Source organism: Scyliorhinus torazame, chromosome 1 (genome assembly GCF_047496885.1).
Source record: "Scyliorhinus torazame isolate Kashiwa2021f chromosome 1, sScyTor2.1, whole genome shotgun sequence".
Taxonomy (NCBI): domain Eukaryota; kingdom Metazoa; phylum Chordata; class Chondrichthyes; order Carcharhiniformes; family Scyliorhinidae; genus Scyliorhinus; species Scyliorhinus torazame.
The window spans coordinates 181,905,891-181,932,965 of NC_092707.1; the positions used below are offsets into that span (position 1 = coordinate 181,905,891).

Below are 27,075 nucleotides of genomic sequence, written 5' to 3' on the forward strand. Positions count from 1 at the left end.
GGGAGTTCCGCGAACATGGTGGGAATGAACGGTTGTGCCAATGTGAACGAGTCTTGAACACTGCCCGGATACCGGGCGCAGACGTGCAGGATCCTCATCCGGTGGTCACAGACCACCTGAATGTTCATGGAGTAGGACCCCTTCCTATTCATGAACACGGCCCTGTTATCCGCTGGTGGCTGCATGACGACGTCCACCCCATCGACCGCGCACCGGACAATTGGAATCCTGGCCACGGCCATCCTGGTGGCCGCGGTCCACAGCAAACTGAATGTAGATCTCCGTGATGTCGTACAGGCCGTTGGTCACTGCACGGATGCACCGGTGCACTGATGGCTGCGAGATGTCAGACAGGTCCCCACTCGGCGACTGGAATGACCCATCACTCAGAAGTTCAGGGCGACCATCACCTTGACGGCCACTGGGTTAGCGTGTCCTCCCCCAGTTCCACGCGGTGCCAGGTGTGCCATCAGGTGGCAGATATGGGTGAGGGTTTCCAGTCTCATCCGGAGTCGCCTCCTGCATGCCCTGTCCGTGAGGTCCTGGTAGGACATGTGGCACCGGTACACATGAGGCCTCATCGGGTGCCTCCGTCGCCGTGGCACCGCCTCCTCCTCCTCGGCCTCCCCCTAGTCCTGTCGGGCGGGCGGCCCTCCAGCCTGGTCGGCTGTCACCTGCCCCTCTGCGGCACGCTCCTTTGCGGCAGCCTCCGCTGCTTCCCTGGCACGCCCCTGCTCCAGCTCCCATAGGGCTACATGCAGGGCAGCGGCCCTCGCCACGGCGGCCAACATCGCTGGGTGATGGCCAAACATAACGTTCTGCAGGTGGTGGGGTAGACGACATATCATCATTGTACATATCCCCTCCGCAACCAGGTGCCATGGGCCACATGGTCGCCACTGTTGTCAGCTGGCACCTAGCCACGCAAACCCCCCCCTCCAACCCCGGCGCACCCCACCCAACCACCCCCCGACACCGTACTTTAAATGTCTTATTTAGAGAGTGTTACTTCCATCCTGGTTAATTGTACGAGGTCATTGCACAAGATGATATCATAGCTAAGGAAAAGAATGGGTAACTGCAAAGTTTGATTAGCTCATTTACCTAGTTGGGCACTGCAATAGAATGTTATTATTATGCATCTTCTTATTTACATCCATTGCTGATGTCATCATTGATGTGACATCACTAGTTGTTGTTGCTGTTACCTGTGTATATTTGCATTTAGCTGTCATTAGTTCAAATTCTAGTCTGTTACTGTTATTTCGATGTTTAGTCAGTTGCTCTTGTTTTTGAGTCCATACTGTATTTCAACTTTTGTTACTTTTATATATTAAAGAAGATTGGGCGCGATTCTCCCAGCCTCACGCCGGGCTGGAGAATCGCCGCAACCACGCCACGCCGCCCTGATGCCGGCGCGCGATTCTCCGAGGTGCGGAGAATTGGCGCCATTTGCGCCGGCACGTTTGGCGCGGCGCCGGTCGCAGGCCGCTGTACGAGGCCGGGCCGCCGATTCTCCGGCCCGGATGGACCGAGCGGGCGCGCGGAAAACGCAGAGTCCCGCTGGCGCCGTCCATACCTGGTCGCTGCCGGCGGGAACTGCCGAAGGGTCGGGGGACAGCCTGTGGGGAGGGGGGGGGGGGGGGGGGGGGGGCTCCGTCCCCGGGGACAGGCCTCCGATGGGGTCTGGCCCGCGATCGGGGCCCACCGATCGGCGGGCCGGCCTCTCCCCCCCGGGCCTACTTTGTTGCACATCCGGCTCCAGAACCCGCGTCATGTTGCGTCGGGGCCAGCGCGTTCCGTAAAGCCACCGCGCATGCGCAGGTTGGCGCATCGCCGCTGCACATGCGTGGGTTGGCACCGCCCCAGTGCGCACCAGGAAGTGAGGCTGGAGCGGCGTGAACCGCTCCAGTGCCGTGCTGGCCCCCTATGGGGGACAGAATCGCTTGTGCCCGTGCCCATTTCGCGCCGGCATGAAACGCGACGGTGTTCACAATGGCGCGGACAATCTGTCCCGCGATCGGAGAATCGCGCCCGTTATTTTTAACTTTAAGATTAGCTTAACTTTAAGTTTCAATTTTTGTGGACAAGTTACCATAGGCTCTAACAATAAAGCCCCCTGAAAGCACAGCAGTGATGTGAGGAAAAGGCAAGAGGTTGGAATGAGCGGAGTTGCTCGTGCAGAGAGCCAGAACAGACACAATGGGCTGAATGGCCTCCTTCTGCACTGTAACCGTTCTGTGATACTATGGTGGGCAAAAATAAATGCCAATGCTTTCAATAAAGGCTGTCTCGAAGAAAGATGAGAGGTAATTAGAAATCAACCTGTTTCAGGGCTCACGCTACCTGTGCATTCAGGTTTCCACCTATTAAAGATGCTGCACATTAAAAATGAGATCCAGGCTCCTCGATCACTCACATATCTGTGGGGAATTTTGAATGAATGACACCTGTATATCTACATAATTTTAGAAAATGAGTGATTTGAGGAAAAACAGGAAGATTTGGTATATACAGGGGACTTAACTGACAAATTACCCGTCATTACATTATGCAATTGGCACCGATGTTGTTGAGGAAACCTTCGTGCCATCAGTCAGATATCGACGGCTGCTCATTATACTTTTGGATAGTATAAATGAATAGTCTGTATGGATCACTCAGCGTAGCGGAGTTGATACCCTAAATCCTCGTCTGGGAACAAGTACTGATACCTTGACAAGCCATTTGAACTGTTATATCACAGGTGAATTTCCCCAGACGATAACACCCGGTGCATCATGTAAGAAAAGTGAATTACCTGCTGAACCATCTGCTTGTGTCAACAGATTTCTCTGGTTTTTTGCCCGCAGTCGGTTGGAACCTGAGGAAGGATTATGTTGAATACAAAAATTGAATGTGCGCCAGGAGCCCACAGAGTCCTCGCTGCAGTGAGTCAGCTGTGAAATTCATTCATATTAAAGTGGCCACAGAACATTCCTTGCACCAAGTTTTGTGCATAACAGTTGAACAGGCAGAAGCTCCAAGACAGTGCGTTAAGAAGCTCTGAAATCACATTAGTCCTGCGCATAATAGCAAAGTCATTCCCCTGACAGATGGTGTTTTCCTGAAATCATTTGATCTTCAGGATATCAGTAGAATGCTAGTTTGGAACAGATGTGTTGCCGTGTCTCTTTTTGCTGACTGAATGTAACATATGAGTGATTTTATGTTATTCAATCCTGTCACTAATCATGCTGCACTGATCCCAACTCTCCTGCAGTCTGCCACAGCTTCTCAAATCTCAATGGTGCATCTAATTAATAAAGCACCAATTTACAATCAAATACACACATGCAAAATACTACTTTTCTAGAGAAACAGAGGAGGATAATTATTTAAGCATGTAAAACCACATCACGTCAAACGTACCATTGAGCAGCTGTGAAGACGGGGATCGTAGCAGCAGCAGTAGAAAGATTGGAAGCCACTTCTTCCTGGCTTTTCCCTCTGGCAATTAAATGGCAGAAAATCAGGGATTATAGGTGGGTTCTCTCTTCTTTCTTTGTCATCTTTTGTACAGCATTCATTACCTAGTTTTCCAATAATCAGGTCAATTAAAAGATCAGGAATAACAATCCCTGAAAAAAAAAATACTTCTCATACTTACTGCTAAGAGATTTGGCCTGTGATCAGCTGACCAACATCATCACCGTTAATTATAGAATCATAGAATCCCTATAGTACAGAAGGAGGCCATTTGGCCCATCGAGTCTGCTCCGACCCTTCGAAAGAGCACCCCCACCCATGTCCACTCATGATGTGAACACCTATTACATGAAAAGTACTTAGAGTTAGCACTCAGTGCTGGTGGTAGCTAAGCAGGCCAAACCCAAATAACCATTCCTCACCCACTTATACCATTGGAAAGGTTCGTCGGTACTGTAACCTGTGAACAGTTCAGAAGACAGTTTTACTTCAGTTCTTTGATTTCACAGATCATGCAGAACACCTCTCATTCTCACTAATTTATCCTTGTTTTCATCTCTCGTAGCTGTCTTTCTAGCTCCATAATTCCGTCAATGATTAGGTTATCTCCGTGGAATCATGCCAAGATACCTGTCCTTATATTTACACACAAAACGTGATTTTCTCCTCCACGACAAGTCACAAGGGAAAATATTTTCCTATTACTGTACATGTTGTTACAGATAGCAGAGAGAGGCAAACTGAACTTCTTTACCCTCTCACCATTTGCCTGTAAACAGAGGTGTTTTGGAATTATTTTCAATGTCAGCTGTTGCTTGTTTACCCAAACCCTCAGTTTGTGTGGTCCAATTTTATAAGCAGCTCACAACAAACTTTCTTTGTGATTAACTCAGAAGGTTAGTTTATTTCACATTCAAACCCAGGCCGGGAGCAGGGGAGGCAGGGAGGAGGTGCAATGTTCGCATCTCACATACACACACACACACACACAGTAAGAAGGAAAGAAAAGAGTTTTTTTTTACCGCTATGGATAACAAAGGTAAAAGAACCACAAAAATGAATATTAGTTCTTGTGATTTCCAGAGTCGAGAAAGTCAAAGTCCAGAGGGGTGTATATTTTGTGGCAGAGTTTAGTTCAGATGAGTTCCTAGTGAAAGACAGCAGCATCTAAGTCCTTCATTTCATTTCATTTTTCATTGACAGTGAATGAAGATGCAGCATAATGAGATTTCTGAATCTGGGCTGCTTAGCGGGTAATGGTTGGAAGTTTTTAATATAAAACAGGCTTCGAGGAGTTGAGAGATGGATTGGCTGTTTGGTCAACCAGGAGTCCTGATGTTGTTCTTTTCTGGTTTGAAGTAATCAGCAGATTGATCTGGGAGGTTAGAAATGTCATATTAAAACTGGCCAGGAGACTAGAAGCATGGGGTGGCATGTGGTGTGACACATTAATGAGTTAATTGCAACTTCACAAGCAGAATATATGCCCCTGGCCCAAATCCACTGTTTTCCTTCGGAGTGAAATGGTGGCTGTTAATGCCTCATCAGGGATAATGAGCTTCACTATTTCTGCCTTTGATATCACCCCAGCTGGGGAGCCAATTCTTCTGTTAGTCTTTTGGTTTTGAAATTATTATGTGGCCTTACAATGGGGTCTGAGTCTGAGTTTCTCCGATGATAAGTGTGGAATTCCTTTGTTCTTGTATTCTCTGTTGGATGCTTCCAGAACAGATGGCCAATCTTGTGAGTCATGTGACCTGTAGTAGTCATCTTCTGCTTCATCAAAGGTCCGTTCAAAAATAGCCAAAAAATGAATGAAGTTTTGATGTACACAGATTTGATTTCTTGCCATTGCTTTTTGACATGACAATGTTATTTTACAAAGCTGGGGCGAAATTCTCCGGAAACGGCGTGATGTCCGCCGACTGGCGCCCAAAACGGCGCGAATCAGACGGGCATCGCACCGCCCCAAAGGTGCGGAATGCTCCTCATCTTTGGGGGCCGAGCCCCAACATTGAGGGGCTAGGTCGGCGCCGGACGGATTTCCGCCCTGCCAGCTGGCGGAAAGGGCCTTTGGTGCCCCGCCAGCTGGCGCGGAAATGACATCTCTGGGCGGCGCATGCGCGGGAGCGTCAGCGGCCGCTGACAGCAATCCCGCGCATGCGCAGTGGAGGGAGTCTCTTCCGCCTCCGCCATGGTGGAGAGTGTGGCGGAGGCGGAAGGGAAAGAGTGCCCCCACGGCACAGGCCCGCCCGCAGATCGGTGGGCCCCGATCGCGGGCCAGGCCACAGTGGGGGCACCACCCGGGGCCAGATCGCCCCACGCCCCCCCCAGGATCCCGGAGCCCGCCCACGCTGCCTTGTCCCGCCGGTAAGGTAGGTGGTTTAATTTACGCCGGCGGGACAGGCATTTTAGCGGCGGGACTTCGGCCCATCCAGGCCGGAGAATCGAGCGGGGGGGCCCGCCAACCGGCGCGCCGCGATTCCCGCCCCCGCCGAATATCCGGTGCCGGAGAATTCGGCAACCGGCGGGGGTGGGATTCACGCCAGCCCCCGGCGATTCTCCGACCCGGCGGGGGGTCGGAGGATCTCGCCCCTGATCTTTACAACAGTCTTTTTCAGTGATCCTATGACAACTGGAGATTTTCACACTCATGCCCTGTCAAAGCTAAGAAACAGTCAATCTTTCCTATCAAAATGATTCTGCTTTGAGATTGGAATTTCTGAGCAGAAATCTGACTCCTCCTGGCGTTTCTAAGCTCAAGCGGTACTTTTAACTGGCAAGCCAAGGACTTTATTCAAGCATGTCTACAATGAGCCCAGAAACCTTCTCTTGTGGCCTGACCACCTCCTAATTTAAGATTCTCAATGGCCTTCAGTTTATTTTACATTAAATGCAAAAAAGCATGCTACCATCAGAACTAAAATATTATTTTCTAAAATTTAGTTTCTTGCCAATTCTTCAGTGTTTTCTTTTTCTATTTCACTTTCTTTTGAAAAAAAATAATTTAGAGTACCCAATTCAATTTTTCCAATTAAAGGGCAATTTAGTAAGGCCAGTCCACCTGCACATCTTTGGGTTGCGGGGGCGGAACCTACGGAAACACGGGGAGAATGTGCAAACTCCACACGGACAGTGATCCAGGCTGGGATCGAACCTGGGACCTCGGCGCAGTGAGGCAGCAGTGCTAACCACTGTGCCACCATGCTGCCCTTTCTATTTCACTTTCTAAATGAAACATGGAAGACACATAAGTTATAAAAGTCAAATTACTTTAAAGGAAATACTACCACTATTTGCTCCAGATCTCATCTCACAGCAGCACAACAAACTGGATGGGATCTGAGGGGCTTGTATAGGGGTGATCTAACGCTGCAAGATGTTCTGGCACTGCCTTCATGTTAAGCTTTAGTGGAGCAGGCTTAATTGATAGCCTCATTACAATTAGGAAGATAAGTAGATTACAGGAAACCTTCAAATGGCTAAGGAGATTATTCATTATCGCGGGAAGTATCTGAAAACTCCCTCAAAACTGGAATGGTTTAGTCTCCTGGACAGTCTGATTCTTGAAGACTGACTTGCACAAGATAAGAAAACATATAACTGTCTATGCCAAACATAGGATTACTTTGAAATCCATTTAATAGTATCCAGCAAGCACCTCGAGGTTATGTCCGAGAACATAGCATGCATCTGCAAGTGTGGTCTATGTAATGTACTCTTCAGCAAGGTTATAATAAATTGAAATGATCACTGGTTCATATTTACTATTCAAAGATTGGGTACAGTATTCAAAGAGAAGTCAGCCGATAGTTTCCAAGTAAGATGACTCTCTAATCACCACTACTTTCTTGGGATTTTGATAACTTTCCATCTGTGCCTCATAAGGTTTCTTGGCAAGCTGCCTTAACATTACAGCCTTATCATATTCCTTTTCAGCACTGAAAGTGCTTTAATAAACTGATGATGGTACTTTGATGAAGAACCATTTCAAAATGGAATGCTCTATTTGTTAAAAATGTAAACTCACCCTCAGTATCACCATTATTTAGGTTCTCTGATTCCACATCCTGATCTCTTGCCTCCCTATTGTTATGGGCCAGGGTTTAGAGAACCCCAAAGTGTATCATGGAGTTCACCTGACCCACAACAAGTGTGGTACTTCAGAAATTGAAAAGTTATTTTTTAAAGTAAAACAATGTTTATTCTATGAACTCAAGTTAACCTTTCTAAAACAGTGAACATCTTAGCAACCAGTAAATCAAATACATCCCCCAAAGAATACAACACTAAGTAACCTCTATGCTGTCCTTTTACACCCAAAAGACTTAACAAACCTTTAAACAGAAGTTTACATTCAATACTGAAAACATTTATAATTCTGAATTCACCAAATGACCAAGAGACAGTCCTTCATGGCAGAGTGCTCAACAATACAGCTGTTTTGGCTGACTTCAGCTGCAACACACTGAAAAACGAAACCAAAAAGACAGACACACCCAAGCTTTTCTCAAAGAGAAATTAAAAAGCAGAACCAGAGCTCAGCTCCACCCACACTCTGACATCACTGCAGTAACATGAGCAGCCAAACATTTCTAAAAGTGAGATTCTCATGATACTATGGATTATAGCAGCATTCCCATGCAGGCAGGAAACCCATAGAAGTGGCTGGAAATATTTGGTTCCTTATTGCTTTTATTGTCATTGATCATTCACTGAAGATATGGGTGTTCAGTCAGTATCTTCACTTGATGATTAGTTAATATTGGGGGTTCACTGGGGAATAATTGAATACATAAATTGTGAATTGTTACGATCTTGGGTCCATTACATGAAACGATAGTGGAAGCAAACTCAATGGTCACTTACCAAAGGGAATTTGATATATATTTGAAAAGAAAAAGAAAATCAGGTTTATGGGGAAGAGCAGTGTAGTGAGACTAATTGGATAGCTCTTTCAAAGAGCCAGCACATGCATAATGGGTCATATGGCCTCCTTCTACACTGCTTCTTTGCAGTTGATTCTGCTGCTGCATGATTGGCATTGTTTACAAATTTACAGAGGCACACCTCCGTCCCTAGATAGTGAGCGGTCAGCTGGTGGCGAGAGGGTTCATGATGTGTACAAGCTGTACAGCTTATGGTGACAAGGTTCATTAAACAACAGATAAAAGCAAAATCATGCGGATTCTGGAAATCTGGCTGGATAAACTCAGCAGATCTGGCAACGTCTGTGCCGAGAGAAACAGAGTTAACGTCTCAAATCCAAATTACCCTTCTACAGATGTATAAGGGCATTTAGACTCGAAACATTAACTTTGGGCATGATCTAATGGCCTTGTCCGACTTGGGACATGATGAGGCCAGTCAACTCGTTACGCCTTGCGAGATCTAACGGGATCTGGCGAGGCGTCGCGATCTGGATCTCGCTGGGTGGCAGCCAGGTTTGCATATTCAAGTGTACAGTCAGGCTCACTTGAACATGCTCTTGCCAGAGGTACCCAAGGCGCAAGAACTATCCTCCACACCTTGGAAACCCTGAGCGAGTGCTGTTGTTTAGCACTGGTCTCCACCAACATGGACCAGGCACACTGGCACTTGGTGGGGGTGGGAATTAAGGGGCCCTGGATGGTTGGGCTCTGGACAGGGTGGTATGCTGGCACCTATGATGCCACCTGGACACCAAGGCACTATCAGCCAAGCACCCTGGCAGTACCACCTGGGTGGCACTGCCAAGGTGCCAAACTGACTGCCTGGTTGGCATTTCACCCACACCAGTGATTGCATCCCTTGGACTGCCCTTGTGGGGTGGGGTGGGGGGCTTGATGACTCCCTTATAGGCGAGCTGTGTCATTGAGGGGGTCCGGAGGCAGCGGTGGGAGAGTCTACAGATCGGGGTGCATTGAAAAATGTTGTCCTGATCTCTTTCTGCATGGCGAGCAGAGCTCTTTTAATGCAGGAAGTGGGATAAAGTGCAGCCTCGGCAGGGTATTCCTCGGCAAGGCCCCAAAATGAAGCATTTCCTGTTTAAAAGCGGGGTCGTTATCGCGCTGTCAGTGCTGGGAAACACTCAGCTAAACACGCTCGACATGGGACTCTGTTTCACTTCCATTAAATCACCCCCTCTGTTTCTCTCCACAGATTCTGTGATTGATCAACGTGTCTGTTTTGTCCTTTCATTTATTTGTATATAGTGTACTGACTCACTGGCTCTACATGTTACAGTGCATTGCATAGCTGGCTACATCAGGCTGCCTTATTTCAGAACTTTAATAAATGTCACAGTGGTATCTTTGCTCGATTAGGAGTATTTTGACATAGTTTTAATACATAAGATCATAAGAATTATGAGGTGGAGAAGGCCACTCGCCCCTCGAGACTGCTCCACCATTCAGTAACATTTTGTTATTGTTTATGGATTCAGGTATGTCCATATATAATTTGGCGCATGCATTGTACCTGGGTGGTTTGCTGTACTGTGTAACCACCATTATCCATGGTTCTGTGTGATTTCTTATATGTTTAGCACGTACATTTGGTCCATGTGCACACAGAGGTCCGATGCATGCATAATATGCTTTGGTGGTTTAGTGCATGTTCGCATGTTGCAAGAAATTTGTATGTCCATCCATGTTAGAGTGAGGGAAGGTAACAAGAGCACATGAAAGAATGGTTATAAGTACCAAATGAACATTGATACTTGGTTATGCCACCTGAAGATTTCTTCACCTGCTTAATAATTGTCTTCTTTTCCTGCAGGATTAAGAAAGCAATCGTGTTTCTATTTATGGATGTAAGCTTATAAAGAACCTCCAGCCATGGCTTCCCACAATGTTATCATTGGATAATTATTTGTTGAGTAAAAGAAACTTCATAGCCGGAATCTCTTCTAATGGACGAACATAAAAGCAAATCATTCAAACCACTTTGAGGAAGCATGCACAGAACAGAAACTCTGTGGAATAAATCTAGCAATGTAATAAAGACACCGCAACAAAGCGCCTTTTGTCTTGTTACTACACAAGAAAACACAGGCACAAGCTTTGTCCTAATTACGAAGAGCAATATAAACACCATGATTTATTTATGAACTTCTACCATGTTCCGTGGCAAGTTATGGCTTTCATTTACTGTCTTGCTTGAGTGTTGGCTTTCTTGTACCTGACATTTTGATGAAATTTTGATGCAGTGTATTTAATTTCAGAGAAATGCTCTTAACCCTCTCTGAAGATCAGTGGGGTGAAATTTTTCCAACAAAAATGGGAGTGGGCCTGCTTTTCCTCTGCAAAAAAAAAACTCAGCTCCCTTGAAGGAATTTTCATTCTCAGGAAATGTGTGGTTTTAAATCACACCTTCCTGCAATTTCATGAATATATTCAATACAGAGCTTAATGGCCACACTCCTATTTTGCATCGCAAGTCGTGCTAGTATTTCAATCTCAATTGCTCCGTCACAAGTGTGCTTTTCAATGTGTGAACAAGAGAATTCAGGATATTTTCCCAACCACTTGAAATAAATCCATTCATTACCACACATCTACAGCACACAGCACAATGTAATGAAAACAATGTCAGTAGGGTTGTACAAAACACAAATTGTATTAATCTTGGTTAATCTGATTACGGCTCCTATCTGCAGGAGCAGCACGGTGATAGAGTGGTTAGCATTGCTGCCTTACAACACAAAGGACCCAGGTTCAATTTCGACCTTGGGTGACAGTATCTCCATTTGGACATTCTCACAGTTTTTGCGTGGGTTTCCTCCGGGTGCAGGCGAAGTGGATTGGTCATGCTAAAATTGTCCAAAGGTAATGTGAGGTTATGGGGATATGGAGGGGGAGTGGGCCTACCTAGGTAGGATGCTCTTTCAGAGAGTCGGTGCAGACTTGATGGGCTGGAAGGCCTCCTTCTGCAATGTAGGGATTCCATGATAAGAGGTCAATGTTAATTATGCAAATATAGTTAGGTAATTTTGACATTCTGAATTCTCCCTCTGTGTACCCTAACAGGCGCCGGAATGTGCCAACTAGGGGCTTTTCACAGTAACTTCATTGCAGTGTTAATGTGATAATAAAGATTATTATTTATAAAGGTTACATTATCAGTGATGTAAGATCACATGACAACATACGTTTGTAAAACTCACAACAGCGATAACAGAAAACCAAACATTTTCTTTCTTTATTCCCATACTGCCTTTCCCTTCCTTCCTCCTTGAATTAATAATCCTCTGTATCAGATTTATTTTTCTGAACCAGCAGAATGGCAGACAACCTGATTTCCAGAAATATTCACTTGGGGATGTGTGTGATTGACACAAGTTAGCTTTGTCCTCAGTTATTCCAAGCTCAGTCCTATCCATGCCAATATCCACAAATGTATTGTTTCCATTGGTGGGAGGGGGCATGGCACAGCATTCAGGGACAGGAGACCATGTTGACTTTCATCTCTAAAGCTGACAAGTCTGTAGTAGTGCCCCAGTTATCATCCTCACCGAATTAGCCAACTCAGCACAATTTTACTGGTAGTCATCCTGTGGCCTCCTGGTTCACTGGGATCAGTAATGAAGAGTGGAGTAGCTAATGGACAGCTGACAAGTTTTAGCCATAGGTCAACATAATATAAATCATCAACTTTTCTATCCTGTCCTTACTGCAACTTGCCGTTTTCTGGGTGCAAGCAAATTATATGGCTTAAAGATTGGAGAGTTGTGGGTGTAAGTGAGTTGCACCCATGAGTACAATATGTCAAACTTCCTCAGTCTTTTACGTCTGACTTTTAAAACCCTCCATTGAGTGAATTTATGCCCATAAATCGAGCCACATTTTGGACTCTTGAATGTAAGTAGCCTGTCCCTCTGCATTGCAATCAGATTTTCAGGGACAGCGGTGGTGTTGAGGTATTGTCACTGGACTGGTAACCCCATGTGGCTCTAGGTCTGCAGTAATGTGGCTGACTATTAAATGCTCTCTGAAATGGCTTAGCAAGCCACTCCGTTGCATCAAACTACCAAAAAGTAATTAAAAAGGAATGACACCATACCGACCACGTGGCAGCAACCTAGGCACTAGAAATGACAATGGCAAACTCAGCCCTGTCAATGCTGCAAAGTCCTCCTTACCAGCGTTTGAAGACTTGTGCCAAAATTGGGAGTGCTGTCTCACAGGCGAGTCAAGCAACAGCTAGACAGTCCTACTCACAGAATCATACCTTATAGATCATGGGCGTCATTCTCCGACCCCCCACCGGGTCGGAGAATGGCCGTTGGCCGCCGTGAATCCCGCCCCCGCCCCCGCCGAAGTCTCCGGTACCGGAGATTGGGCGGGGGCGGGAATCGGGCCGCGCCGGTTGGCGGGACCCCCCGCTGGATTCTCCAGCCCGGATGGGCCGAAGCCCCGCCCAGGAATTGCCTGTCCCGCCGGCGTAAATCAAACCTGGTATTTACCGGCGGGACCAGGCGGCGTGGGCGGGCTCCGGGGTCCTGGGGGGGGGGGGCACGGGGCGATCTGACCCCGGGGGGTGCACCCATGGTGGCCTGGCCCACGATCGGGGCCCACCGATCCGCGGGCGGGCCTGTGCCGTGGGGGCACTCTTTCCCTTCCGCCTCCGCTACGGCCTCCACCATGGCGGAGGCGGAAGAGACTCTCCCCACTGCGCATGCGCGGGAAACTGACAGCAGCCGCTGACGCTCCCGCGCATGCGCCGGGAAACTGACAGCGGCCGCTGACGCTCCCGCGCATGCGCCGCATTTCCACGCCAGCTGGCGGGGCAACAAACGCCATTTCCGCCAGCTGGCGGGGCGGAAATCCCTCCGGCTCCTCAATGTTGGGGCTAAGCCGCCAAAGATGTGGAGCATTCCTCACCTTTGGGCCGGCGCGATGCCCGTCTGATTGGCGCCGTCTTTGGCGCCAGTCGGCGGACATCCCGCCGTTGGGGGAGAATTTCGCCCCATGTCCCAGACACCATTATCACCATCCTTGGGTATGTCCAGTCCCACCAGTGGGACAGGCCCAGCAGAGGTGCTATGCACTCATATACAGTGGTACACAGACAGGAATGAATTGCCTTGGAAGTGCTCAACATTGGCTTCGGGGGCTCTGATGTGTTCGGCAGGTTGGTTCGATGTGGGCTACACTCGATGCAGGGAAGTTAGAAACAGACGCCGAACACAGGAGAAGATCCAACACTGTTTTATTCAACTAGATGAACTGCTGTACATATTCAGCTGTGGGTCGACACTATACTGATCTGACTAGTGACCTTGCAGTAGCCTGACCAGGCTTACTAGCTACCACATGGTGTTTGTGCTTGCTAGCTCGTGGACTCTGACTGTCTCAGTAGCTGGGTCCCGAGAGAGTGGGAAACCTAGTGCCCTCTGGCTTTATAGTGGTAGTGTCCTGTTTGGTGATTGGCTATTCTGTGTTGTATGCTTACTGGTCATCCTATGTGTCAATCACTGCCTGTCTGCATCTCATTATATTCATGAGTGGATATTATGACTGGCTCCATGAAGTCTCATGGCATCAGGTTAAATATGGGCAAGGAAACCTCCTGCTGACTATCACATACCTCCTCCCTCAGCTGATGAATCAGCACTCCTCCATTTTGAACACCACTTGGAGGAAACACTGAGGGTGGCAAGGGCTCAGAATGTACTCCGGATGAGGGACTTCAATGTCCATCACCAAGAGTGGTTCGGTAGCACCTCCACAGACTGAGCTGGCAGAGTCCTAAAGGATATTTCTGCTGGACTGCATCTGCAGCAGGTACTAAGAGTGAAAAACATTTTTGACCTCATTCTTACCTACCTGCCAATCGCAGTATTGATAGGAGTGACCACTGCACTGTCTTTGTCGAGATGGAGTCCTGTCTTAACTTTGAGGGTACCCTCCATCATGTTCTATGGCACTTCCATTGTGCTAAATGGGGTAGATTTCAAACAGATCAAGCAACTCAAGATTGGGTACACATGACATGCTGTCGTGGATCAGCAGCAGCAGCAAAACTGTACTCAACCACAATCTGCAACCTCATGGCCCAGATGTGCAGCACTGTACCATTACCGCCAAGCCAGAGGATCAACCCTGGTCCAATGAACATTTCGGGAGAATATGCCAAGAGAAGCACCATGTATACCTAAAAATGAGGTGTCAACCTGGTGAAGCTACAATCCAGAGCTACTTGCATGCTAAACAGCATCAGCAGCAAGGATAGAAAGGGCTAAGCAATTCTACAACCGACAAATCAGATCTAAGCTCTGCAGTCCTGCAACATTTAGTGGTGAATGGTGGTGGACTATTAAACAACTCACTGGAGGACGATTCTCCACAAATATCCTCATCCTCAATCAGCACATCAGTGCAAAAGACAAGGCTCAAACATTCGCAACAATATTCAGCGAGGTGTGTTGGGTGGATGATCCATCTCGGCCTCCTCCAGATCCCAGTGATCAGCCAATTCAATTCACATATTCATTCATGTGATATCAAGAAGTGCTGAAGGCACTGGATACTGCAAAGGTTATGGACCCTGACAATATTTCAACAATAGTACTGAAGACTTGTGTTTCAGAACTTGCTGTGCACCTACCCAAGTTTTTATAGTACAGCAACAGCATTGACATCTATCCGGCAATATGGAAAATTGTACAGGTATGTATTGTAAACAAAAAGCAAGACGAATCCAACCTGGCCAATAACTCCCCAACAGTCTACTCTCAATCATCAGTGAAGTGATTGAAGGGGTCACTAATAGTATTATTAAGCAGCATTTGCTGAGCAAAAATTTGCTCACGGAGGCTCAGTTTGGGTTCCGCCAGGGTCACTCAGCTCCTGACCTCATTAGAGCCTTGGTTCAAACATGGACAAAAGAGCTGAACTCAGGGGTGAGGTGAGAGTGACTGCCCTTGACATCAAGGCAGCATTTGACTGAGTGTGGCATCAAGGAGCCTGAGCAAAACTGGAGTCAATGAGAATCAGGATAAAACTATCCACTGGTCGAAGTCATATCTGGCACAAAGGAAGTTGGTTATGGTTGTTGGAGGCAACTCAGCTTAGTTCCAGGACATTACTGCAGAGGTTCCTTAGGGTAGCGTCCTCGGTCCAACCATCTTCAGTTGCTTCATTAATGACCTTCTTTCCATCATAAAGTTCGAAGTGAGGATATTCGGTGATGATTGCACCGTTCATGACTCTTCAACTAATGAAGCAGTCCATGTCCAGATGCAGCAAGAGCTGGACAATATCCAGGCTTGGGCTGACAAGTGGCAAGTAACATTTGCGCCAGACAAGTGCCAGGCAATGATAAACTCCAACAAGAGAGAATCTAACCAACACCCCTCAGCATTCAATGGCATTAGAGTTACTGAATTCCCCACTATTAACATATTGGGGTTACCATTGACCAGAAACTGAACTCGACTATCCATACAAATACTGTGCCGACAAGAGCTAGTCAGAGGTTAAGAATCCTGCGGCGAGTAACTCACCTCCTGTCTCCCCAAAGATGTGTAATGGAACACTCTCCACTTGCCGGATGAGTGAAGCTCCAACAACACTCAAGAAGCTCAACACCATCCAGGACAAAGCAGTTTGACTGGAACCCCATCACAAACAGTCATTCCCTCCAACAATGATGCACAGTGTGTACCACCTACATGATGTACTGCAGGAACTCACCAAGGTTCTTTAGGCAGCACCTTCCAAACCCACAACCACTACCATCTATAAAGACAAGGGAAACAGATAAATGGGAACACCACCAGCTGGAAGTTTCACTCCAAGCCACAGGAGTAGTGGGGAGTCTACTACAAGCCCAGAGGAGGAGGGAGACTGGGAACAGGATCTGAATGGTGGGAATGATTTAGATTTAATTTTTTTGAGCATTTAAAAAAGAATCTTCACCAAAACCAGCTCTGTAATTTCTGTTTCTTTTTACTGCATTTTAATGGCATAATATAAGTCACATCAAAATTTGATAAGCTTCTCTAATTGCAGGTTCCTTTCAAACTGTATCTGCTATGCATAAATGATGGTTAATTGAGATGACACTTATATTTTGAAGCATAGAGACGAAATATAAAGAAGAAAACATACTGGCGTGGTGTTTGCCATTTCCTTGCGCTGCAATTGCTTATGCTGGTTCATGCCCTTTCCACTCATTTTAAGCTTGGGTGCATTACAATTAGAATGGGGGATATTTGGGTGAATTTGACATTGATAAAATGGGCACAACAGCCATTGTGGGCTTAGCTTGAGGGTTATGTCCATGGAGGAAACAGGCTCCTATGTCCCATACACTTTTGATTAGGAGAAACAGGATACAATTATTTCTAAGCAGTGACCACAGTGATAGGATTGTCAATAATTTCATGCAAAATAAATCTGTTACTGTCTATGGCGTCTTGAATGTAAAAATTGTAAAGAAAGCGCATGGCTGCTAAAATGGCAATGCACTCCCTCATGGCTTATAGTGGGCGGTATCACAATTTGCCCACTACACATGCTGGGCAATTTAAAGGATTAGCACTGGCAAATCATGACTAAATAAACAAAATATGTATTCAGGTTAACCTGCTTGATTTAAACTGCATCTTTTATAAATTCAAATACAAAAGTCAAATGCAAATATTAAGAAATGCTAAATAATTTTAAAAGTTATTAAAATAATTAGCTATATATTACAATCTGATAGAATAGAACACCACTACAATCCTACATGTCCCTGCCAAATCAATCTGCAATCTAAGCCTGAGCTGTCTTTGTCTGGCAGTACAGATGTCAGACTATCTCTATCTTTTTGAGGGCCTCACAGTCTGACCTTACATTAAGGTGCAAGTCAACAACAAAGTTGGTTGGCATTCCCATGATCTCTTCACTGTTCAGGATCCTGATCCTATTCTCCCTCTTCTTCCTTTTGGGCTCGCATTGGGCCCAACACCTCTTGTCACCAAAGTGACAGGGCAGAGAATTCTTCTTCGGACATCCCATCTGATCCTGTAACACTCTTCGTTTCTATCACTCAATTTTGCTAGCGCTCCTCTCTCCATCACTGAAAAAAAAAAATGCTGCTTTCAGGAAGTGGACACTGGATTGTTTGTCCCACGCAGCTTGCAATACTGCCATCCCTTGCAGAGTCTTGCTCTTATTGCCTTCAAATAATACGGCTTCAGCTGATGAACACAAGCTGTAATCTTGTAATCTGTAATCACCCTTAGAGGTGATTAAATAGGCAATGAAATTGTACCGTAATCAGGTGCAAGCCACAAACTGAATACTTCCTTCTCCTCCCTTATAATAGCATACACGTGGCAACTATGGAATCAGACATCATTGAATAATTTTAAATGATTGCCAGCTTTAAAAGTGAGCAGCCTAACTGGTAGAGTCTGGATACCCATCACTTCACTCTTTCAACAAATTCAAAGTTGTACACACAGATCTGAATAATCCAATTTTGTTTCGAATCCTCCAGCCATTTTTATCCAAATACCTTGGGTGTTAGCCTTGGCTCAGAGAGTTGCACTCCCACCTCTGCATCAGAAGGTCATGGGTTTAAGCCCCAGGTCGCAGCAGATAATCCAGGTTGACACTTCAGTACACACTGCGGATGTGCTATGGGAGGTGCCCCGTTATGAATCAGACATTAAACCAAGGCCATTTCTACTCCCTCAGGCAAGAGTAAAAGATCTGATGAAACTATTTTGAAGGACAGCAGGGTGGGTTACCCAAAGTCCTGACCAATATTTGTTGCTCAGCCAATATCACTTGAAAGAATACTTAATGATGTACCTGAGTGCTCTTTAGGGCAGGGTTTTTGTGTGGGTTGTGGGAGGGTGTTGGGAGGGACGTGGAACGATAGGGTGCATCGTTCCTGCGGTAGTCCCGATCGGGCTGTCTTTTACTTTGAGAATGGCGGCCAAGGTTGAAAATGTCCGCAGCTCCAGCAGAGAGGACTGGTCAGCAAGGCGGGGATACAGAAATGAAAATGTCCGCAGCTCGGGGCTCACCCCCGATTTGTGTAGAGATATCCAAGTTTCGGCTGGCGTCCGGGAGGTTTTGTGCCGGGCGCTCGGGTGATTGGGACCCTGTGATTGAAGGGGAGGTGAAGCCGCTCCATCCCCATGGTCAGGAGGAAGATATCCCCCGCCTCACCCCCCCCCTTGCCCGGCACGGCTCCTCTTGGTGAATTATCCGGGGAAATGAGGCTTCAGCAGACCCAAGAGTTCATCTGCTGAACTCTGGTGACCGCATCCCCCCCCCCCCCCCCCAACTGCCTCCTGTTCGGGATGAGACCCAGCCCCTGGTTTGTGGTTTTGTTTTGGGGGTACTGGTGTTATGGGCCAGGGTTTAGAGAATCCCAAAGTGTATCATGGAGTTCACCTGACCCACAACTTTTAATAGATTGTGGTATGGGGAGCACACGGCTCACTCTACAGGTCTGGTATAGCATTAAAAAAAAACAATGTTTATTCTATGAACTCAAGTTAACCTTTCTAAAACAAACAGTGAACATCTCAGCAACCATTAATTCAAATACACCCCCCAAAGAATACAACACTAAGTAATCTGTATGCTGTTCTGTTAATATCCAAAAGACTTAAACTTTCAAACAGGAGCACATTAGGGTTTACATTCAAGGCTGAAAATATTTATAATTCTTCTGAATTCACCAAATGATTAAGAGATAGTCCTTCATGGCAGAGATCAACAGCAGTGCAGCTCACAGACACACCCAAGCTTTCTCAAACTGAAACTAAAAAAGCAGAAGTGGAGCTCAGCTCCACCCACACTCTGACATCACTCCAGTAACAGGAGCAGCTCCATTTCTTAAAGGTACATTTCTTAAACACCCATTTCTTAAAGGGTAACTCTCACATGATACTGGGCACCCGGTTTTATTTCTTGGGAGGCTATATTTGGTAAAGCTCTAGGCCGCACTGGGTGCCAGGCTCAAAAATGACAGTCAACGTGGCTATCCTCAGGATTTGTGGCCACAACGTTTTACATTTTATTTCCGTATCTGAGGTTGCATTTTGAAAATAAGACTCCCCTCTTATGATATAAACCGAACTTTGGTGTAAAATGATATGAACCTGAAACGTGGATAGCTTATTTTGGTATTCGCACAGGAGGGCATAATGTTTGGTGAATGCCGGCTTCAGTGTTGTACCTTCTCAAGCATTAAACCTCTGTGTCACGACTCAAAATTTCTACCTTGAAGAAATTTACCATTTTGCATTTTGACATGAATTATAATGTAATTGCATTCTGAAAAAATTATAGATATAGTTGCGACACCAGCTGAAATAATGCTCTTTGCTCTTCGTTATGTTGTGATCTCTGGTGCCTACCTGTCCAAAATAAAATACTTATTTCAAACAAAAAAAAGAGCATGGCAGCCTCTGTAAAGAAATTTGACTGTGTGAAGGTTTCCAGAAAGAAGCGGCAGCAGAGAGCAGGTCACGCACCCTGCATGCACAATTGACGTTAAGCGCCCTCCAGGTATGTGCTTTTGTCACCAAATCACAGAGCAGTGTTGCTTCCATTTACCAGCTGCCAGCAAGCAAGGCAAGTGAACTGTAAAGATGAATGGTTTGCTTAAACTTAAGGGACCAGAGACTCAAAAAGGCAGTTTACGTGTTGGACAGGATCTCACAACAGAATCTGCTCCATGGATATGCTCAGGAGAGTCCAGGGCAGGACAGAGCAGTGCTAATGTTCGCTCTGCATACAGTTCCAGGTCCTCTGGTTAACTGCCTACAAAGAAGAAACTTAACTCGGAAACATAGCAGTATGAAGATGATTGCTTGAGGTATGGTTTTGTCTTTCTTGAGGACCTACATGTGCAACGTTGGATTTTTTGTTTTCGTAAAGAGGAAGATGGCACAAAGGAACTGGCTGAAGTGCTGATGGGCGCATTGTTATCTCCTCATTTGCACATGATTCAAGTGAGATCATGAGGACAAAGCAGGCTCCCCTTTCACGTTAAAGGTAAGCAAACATGGCATTTGCCGTGAAGGTCAGCTGGCGTGGGTCGCAAAGGTCGGCTGGTGTGGGTCCCGAAGGTCAACAGGTTGGTAAAAGTGGGTCCTGGGGAAAAAGATTTTAAAAGCACTGCTATAGGGGACATCTGTGCGGATATTATGACTGCCATCTACCCATATAACAGTGACTACAACTTATGCAAGTACCTCGTTGACTGAAATGCTTGAAGTCCGAGGGTCATGAAAGTGTTGAGTATGCTTTCCTTCTTCGTCAACAAAGGGCTTCCCTTCAACCTCACTGACCAGGCACTCAACATTGTCCATCCTATATCGAGGCGGGTTGGAGGCGGCTGAACGCGGTGGGTCATCGCCTTCCGCTGGGGGTTAGGTTTCTCACTACCTGGGCTTTGGGATGGCGACATGGCAGAGGTGTGGGGTCTTTTATGGAACTCTGGGTGGATCCTGAATGTTGTTCAATGATCTTGACTTGTCTTTCCATGCTCTGTGGACAGGATCCACCCAGAGTTCCATAAAATACCCTTCTGCACACCAGAGTTCCATCATGTCAAAATATCTTGCAGTTCATCAAAAATCCTAAATGTTATCCCCTTGTGATTATGCCGCTGATTTAATGCTATTGTCTTTTTTCCTGACAATGGTGTACAATATATACACCATTATATATTGGTTGTCACCTGTTATCCTGTTATGGTTAAAAACCATACTAAGTTGGTAACGTGATATGAGGTTTGTGCAGTATTTACATAGTTTTTCTTTGTGTTCTGTAATCCTTGAGTTTACAAAAGTACATTTTAGGTACCCTTCACTTTGTTTATGGAGAAGATGAGTGGCGCAATGGCAGAGTGGTGGATGGATGGTTTGGTGTGGAGATGGTTGGTATGGCCATGCAATCCCCATTAAGGGTGAGGAAAGCCTTCAGTTAGATCTATCAGTATCGTGCTTTTCTTTCGTCGGTTCGTTATTTTGACATGATGGAACTCTTGCTTTTCTCCGATGAAGGCCTGGACAGATCATGTATCCTGGCCTCGGGTTCTTATGATTCTTCTTTGCAGTTGATGTCTCTGGCATTGTTGGAGTCGGGGCAAGTGTATAAGGATGTATGCTTGGGTGTGGTCGGTAAACCCTTGGTTGGCTAGTTTTCCATAGATTGGTCTTCAATATTAAAATCATAGAAACCTAATGGTGCCCAAGGAGACCATTTGGCCCATCAAGTCTGGGAAGAGCACCCTACTTCGGCCCAAGCTGCCCCCCCATCACCCATCCTGATAACCCAGGAACCCCACCTAAACTTTTGGACAAGAAGGGGCAATTTAGCATGACCAATCCAATTAACCTGCACATCTTCTAATAATTGTCACAAATAGGCTTACATTAACACTGCAATGAAGTTACTGTGAAAATCCCCTAGTTGCCACACAGGTGCCTGTTCAGATACACTGGGGGAGAATTCAGGATGTCTAAATTACCTAACAGCACGTCTTTCGGGATTTGTGGGAGGAGACCGGATGGAGCACGTGGAGGAAACCCACGCAGACACAGGGAGAATGTGCAGACTCCGCACAGACAGTGACCCAAGCCGGGAATCGAACCTGGGACCCTAGTTCTGTGAAGTAACAGTGCTAACCACTGTGCTACCGTGCCGCCCACACTTTGGACTGTGGGAGGAAACCGGAGCACCCGGACGAAACCCATGCAGACACGGGGAGATTGTACAAACAACACACAGTCACCCAAGGTCGGAATTGAATCCGAGGCCCTGGCACTGTGAGGCACATAGCTAACCACTGCTATTTATTTGGCTGCATGGGTAGTGGCTATGGTCACTTGATTGAGCAGCTTAGGACAGGAGTAACTGTGTTTACCTGGGTTGGGTGTAGGGTATTCTGGGGGTTGAATAAGTTACCCTTCCCTGAATTGTATCCTTTTGGGGGCTTCTGTTCTGCTCCCTTCTCGATACAGGGTTCCACTGGGGAGATAAAGGCCTGTGGGCTGCAGGATCTGAGTGAGAGTCTGAGTGCTGTAGATTTGCATTGTTGTAATCTTTCTTTGGTTCAAGGATAGGCTGGGTTAGGGGAGATAGGTGTCCTTCTCCAAGTGGTCTTATATAGAGACTTTCAGTTTGCACTGGGCTCCCCTGGGGAGGCAGTGTCCTGTTTCTGATGAGCCTATGCTGTTCTGCCCCTGGCATCCTTTTTGTGACTAGACCTTGTCTGCCATTCTTTGGCTAACCCTGGTATTCCTCTCTTTTTGAGGTTTCCTTTCCTTACTTGGGTAATAGGGGGCTGATACAGGCCCTGATTTGGTGTATTGTGTCTCAGGGGGGTTCGCTTCTCCTGTCGAAACACCCAGTTGGTGAGTGTCTTGATGATTCTTCATCTCCTTATTGGGAGGGTTTCATTGGTGGTTCATTCCTACAATGCCCAGACAGAGGATGGGTTGGTTTTAAGAAGAAATCATCACGCACTCTTGAAAACCAGAGAAGACTTTCACAACAACGTGATGGATGACGAATCTACGTCAGAATCAACATCAGCTGCAGTGTCAGATAGTTCAGCAGTTCCTGAGCATGAGAACGTCTTGGAGAACATTGAATCTACAAGTTCTGAGCAGCAAGGTCAAACTTTGAGAAGATCAACCAGAGTTAGAAGAAAACCTGATCAACTCAATTTGTAGGTTTGTTCTATTTGTACATACTATGCTTGCTGTTCTTGTAAATATATATAAATAAATTTATATATATATATGTAAAACACAGGCTAATTGTATCACATGTAAATATACTGATGATAATGTATTTATGTATTCCTTCAAAGGAAAGGGGATGTAGTGATATCAAGGTTGTGTTGTCATTCATCGACTGACCACTAGGAGTCTTATTAATATATAAGTGAATGTTTGTGTCAGATGACCTCAGACTGACTAGGAAGCTGCAAGAGATAGGATGCCTGTGCATGTTAATACTGTTATTCATCTGTTGTTTTGTATATAGATTACCCACAGTTAATGTTCATAAATCATTTATAGCTTTAGCTACAAGTGTTCTTGTAATATAAATCAAGCTATCCGACAAGAACATTACAAAAGATTAATTGACCGACTCCTGCACAAGTACAGACAGGTCTTATATCCCTAAAAAGAACATCATAATGTATTATTGATGACTCTGGTACGATTGGACTTGGGGGAGATATGTTCTTGTGTTCATCCGAACATAGTGCGAAGATCTTATCCTATATTTTCGTTGATTGTACAAGCACCTGCCACAGGTGAAGGTTACCATGTTTTCATGACCTTCTCCTTTTCTCCCTCATTCTCTGTTGCTTGTTCATTTTCTTGAGTCAGTAAAGGATCCGCCTCCCATTTTTAAACATGAAATCTTGTGTGTTTTTATTCAAGTTAATAACTGGGAAACTGAACTTCTTTTTGTGTTGCTAAATTCAGGATGATTGGAGTAGAGTTCACAAAGATCACAAAATAGCTTTAACTTAAACAAATCTATAAATTTGTTAACACTACTAATTTGGATTTGACACGTACTCCTAAAAAGTACACAGTTGATTAGTAACACATAATCTACAGTCACCTACAACTAATCTCTACACTATTATAAACTACGATCTGCTCTCACTCACACTATCTTTCCTTCAGTTTGTACTCGAGCTAACTCCTTCACATCAATGTCTTATATACTTGTAACACTAGCTCCCTCTAGTGGCTGATCTAGATATATAATTAACCCTTGAAGTTCTTACATTTATGATAATACAACACTTGTATAAAGTTACTGCTCCTCACCGAGATTGTAACACAGTCTGCAACAGACTTGGTGAATCGGGTACACAGAAAACGTGTTTTGTTACATACTTTTTCCCTACTACACCCTTCGTTGCCTCTCAAATGGTGCTGAAACAACTCCATGTGAAGTCATCACTATGTCAGCGATGACATCACCCCCACACACGCTGACGTCACCAATGTTTGTGATTACATCACCTCCACCTGTGATGTCATCCTGTGCACGATGATGCTACTCCACTGCACATCACTATAGAGTCTGGTATTTGTAAACTGCAGCACTGGTGATTACACCACCAGTGTCTCTGTGACCATAACCAATAGGAAATTAGTGTCTTCAGGGCCGAAAGGGGAAGGAAAAAGGAGATCAATAAGGAAATAAAGTAGGAATAATAAAAATAGTCTGCATCAGCTTACAAACAGAATGTCCAGCTTTACAAAGGGGCCAATAATCTAATTGTATTATGGGAAGTGAATCATTTGCATGTCAATCTGACACATAATATGGGTTTGAAGCTTGCAAACTTGATGGCCTTGTGTTCTACAGTATACTATGGACATTTATTCAAAGTATTTACACAACTATCTGTTCTAGTTCTCAGTTTCAACTCATGAGAAAAGCAACACTGGCCTCATGGAAGTTATCATAAACATAATGGAGTATTTATTTTCTAAAGATACTTTTTCCCCCAAGATCTACCTGATAAGCTTGAAAACTTGTTTATTCGGGGCTTCTGCCCAAGTGTAGCAAAACAAACTCAAAAGAAAGTTTGTATTATCTGCTGTAAATATGGTGCAGACTGTACGTCTTCTGGAACAATTATCAGAGTTGGCAATGTGAGCTTCTGAGGAAATAACTGTCCAAGTTAGCTTTGAAGGATTATCCTTGCTCATGATTTACAAATACTGTCTGAGGAACGTTTCTTCCCTCCCCTCCCCATGACAATATAGGCAGGATCACATTTTGTATATTAATAAGCATGCTATTATATTACACCATTGGTGTGAGACTGGTATTTTTAAGAGAGAGGACAAAATTTGTTCACAATGTCCAAACCTCCCAAATCACTTTACATCCAATGAGTACTTTTGAAGTTGGTAGAAATTAGCATTTACACACACACGCACACGTACGTGTACACGTATATAGGGCAGGATTCTCTGGCCCGCCCAGCCGTGTGTTTTTCATCAGCGCGACGTTCGCTGGCAGCGGGATTCTCTCTTTCCGCCGCTTGTCAATGGAATTTCCCATTGATGTCACCCACACACTGATGGGAAACAAGCGGCTGGGGGTGCGCTGTAACCTGGAAAACAGAATCCCAACGGCCTGAGAATTCCGGCCATAATATGTAAGTTTTGTTTTATTGGAAAATTTCAGTTTTCCAGAAACAAACCATTGTTGTTATAATCATTATTAGGTGCTTTTAGCAGTACATGGCTAGCCAAAAGGGAACATGGACAGACAAGACCTCTGCAGTTGTGGAAGAGCAACGTGCTGGATGCTTAAAACACATAACGATACTCAAGAACTATGTTTGGATTTTCAGTTAACCTTGCTTAATTAAGATACCGACTAAAATTCTGTACTATTTTAGTGGGTGTTTTGAATTGGGGAACCTTTATGGGCAATAAGGCCCTCATAACAATCCATCCAGGTCCACCCCAGAAAAAGGGAGGTCACAGTGTGGGAAGAGAGAAGACCTCGTGAGGAAAAATAAAGAAAGAGCTATTACCACATGCCTGCCAACCTACCCGATCTGGACCAGTATTGCTACTTGTCATGGTCGAATGTTACATCTTATATTGTGATTGAAGTCAACATACCCACCAAATTAGCCACAGTCGATCCTGATTGATTTGATAATTGACAACAGCAATAAATTGTGGTTAAATCAAAAATATCAACAAATTGGAAAGGTTAAAAAATTTGAACAAAATATAGTCGCTTGTTCTAATGTGAAGCCAGACCAGCAGGCCTGAATTATACTGTTAGCTCTGCAGCACATCCTGGCGAGAGAAATTAAACTCCAAATCAGTGTTTTTAAGCACTCGATAAAGTTTAATATTCGTAAAGGGTTAATGGAGTGAAACAATACCCTTGAGGTGCATTCACAGTCACTGTCTCAATTAAATTTAGGCTTTGCATCAGCACAAAATGCATTCTGTCTGCAATATAATTCTCCGCTGTTGAAATTGTTCCACACTAGTCCAGCTCTGAGTAATGTTGGGCGAGATTCTCCGACCCCCCACCGGGTCGCAGAATCGCCAGGGGCTGGCGTGAATCCCGCGCCCGCCGGTTGCCGAATTCTCCGGCACCAGATATTCGGCGGGGGTGGGAATCGTGCCGCGCCGGTTGGCGGGCCCCCCCCCCTGCGATTCTCCAGCCCGGATGGGCCGAAGACCCGCTGCCAGAATGCCTGTCCCACTGGCGTGGATTAAACCACCTCTCTTACCGGCGGGACAAGGCGGGGCGGGCGGGCTCCGGGGTCCTGGGGGGGGGGGGGGGGCGCGGGGCGATCTGGCCCCGGGGGGTCCCCCACAGAGGCCTCGCCCGCGATCGGGGCCCACCGATCGGCGGGCGGGCCTGTGCCGTGGGGGCACTCTTTTCCTTCCGGGTTCGCCACGGTCTCCACCATGGCGGAGGCGGAAGAGACTCTCCACTTCGCATGCGCGGGGATGCCGTCAGCGGCCGCTAACGCTCCCCCGCATGCGCCGCCCGGCAATGTCATTTCCGCGCCAGCTGGCGGGGCACCAAAGGCCTTTCCCGCCCGCTGTCGGGGCGGAAATCAGTCCACCACGGGCCTAGC

At 46.0% G+C, this 27,075-nt stretch overlaps 1 protein-coding gene across 3 annotated transcripts in view; it reads right to left on the reverse strand.

The window, feature by feature from the left end:
* The window catches only part of LOC140418106 (disks large-associated protein 2-like), a 1,176,606-nt gene that overhangs the window by 465,997 nt on the left and 683,534 nt on the right, over positions 1–27,075 (reverse strand). For 2 of the 3 annotated variants that reach the window (XM_072501537.1, XM_072501527.1), the window contains exon 3: positions 3,412–3,489. The exons of the other annotated variant lie outside the window; for it this stretch is intronic. The gene's annotated coding sequence lies outside the window, so the exon portion shown is untranslated. The remainder of the gene's footprint in view (positions 1–3,411; positions 3,490–27,075) is intronic. 3 annotated transcript variants of the gene reach the window in all.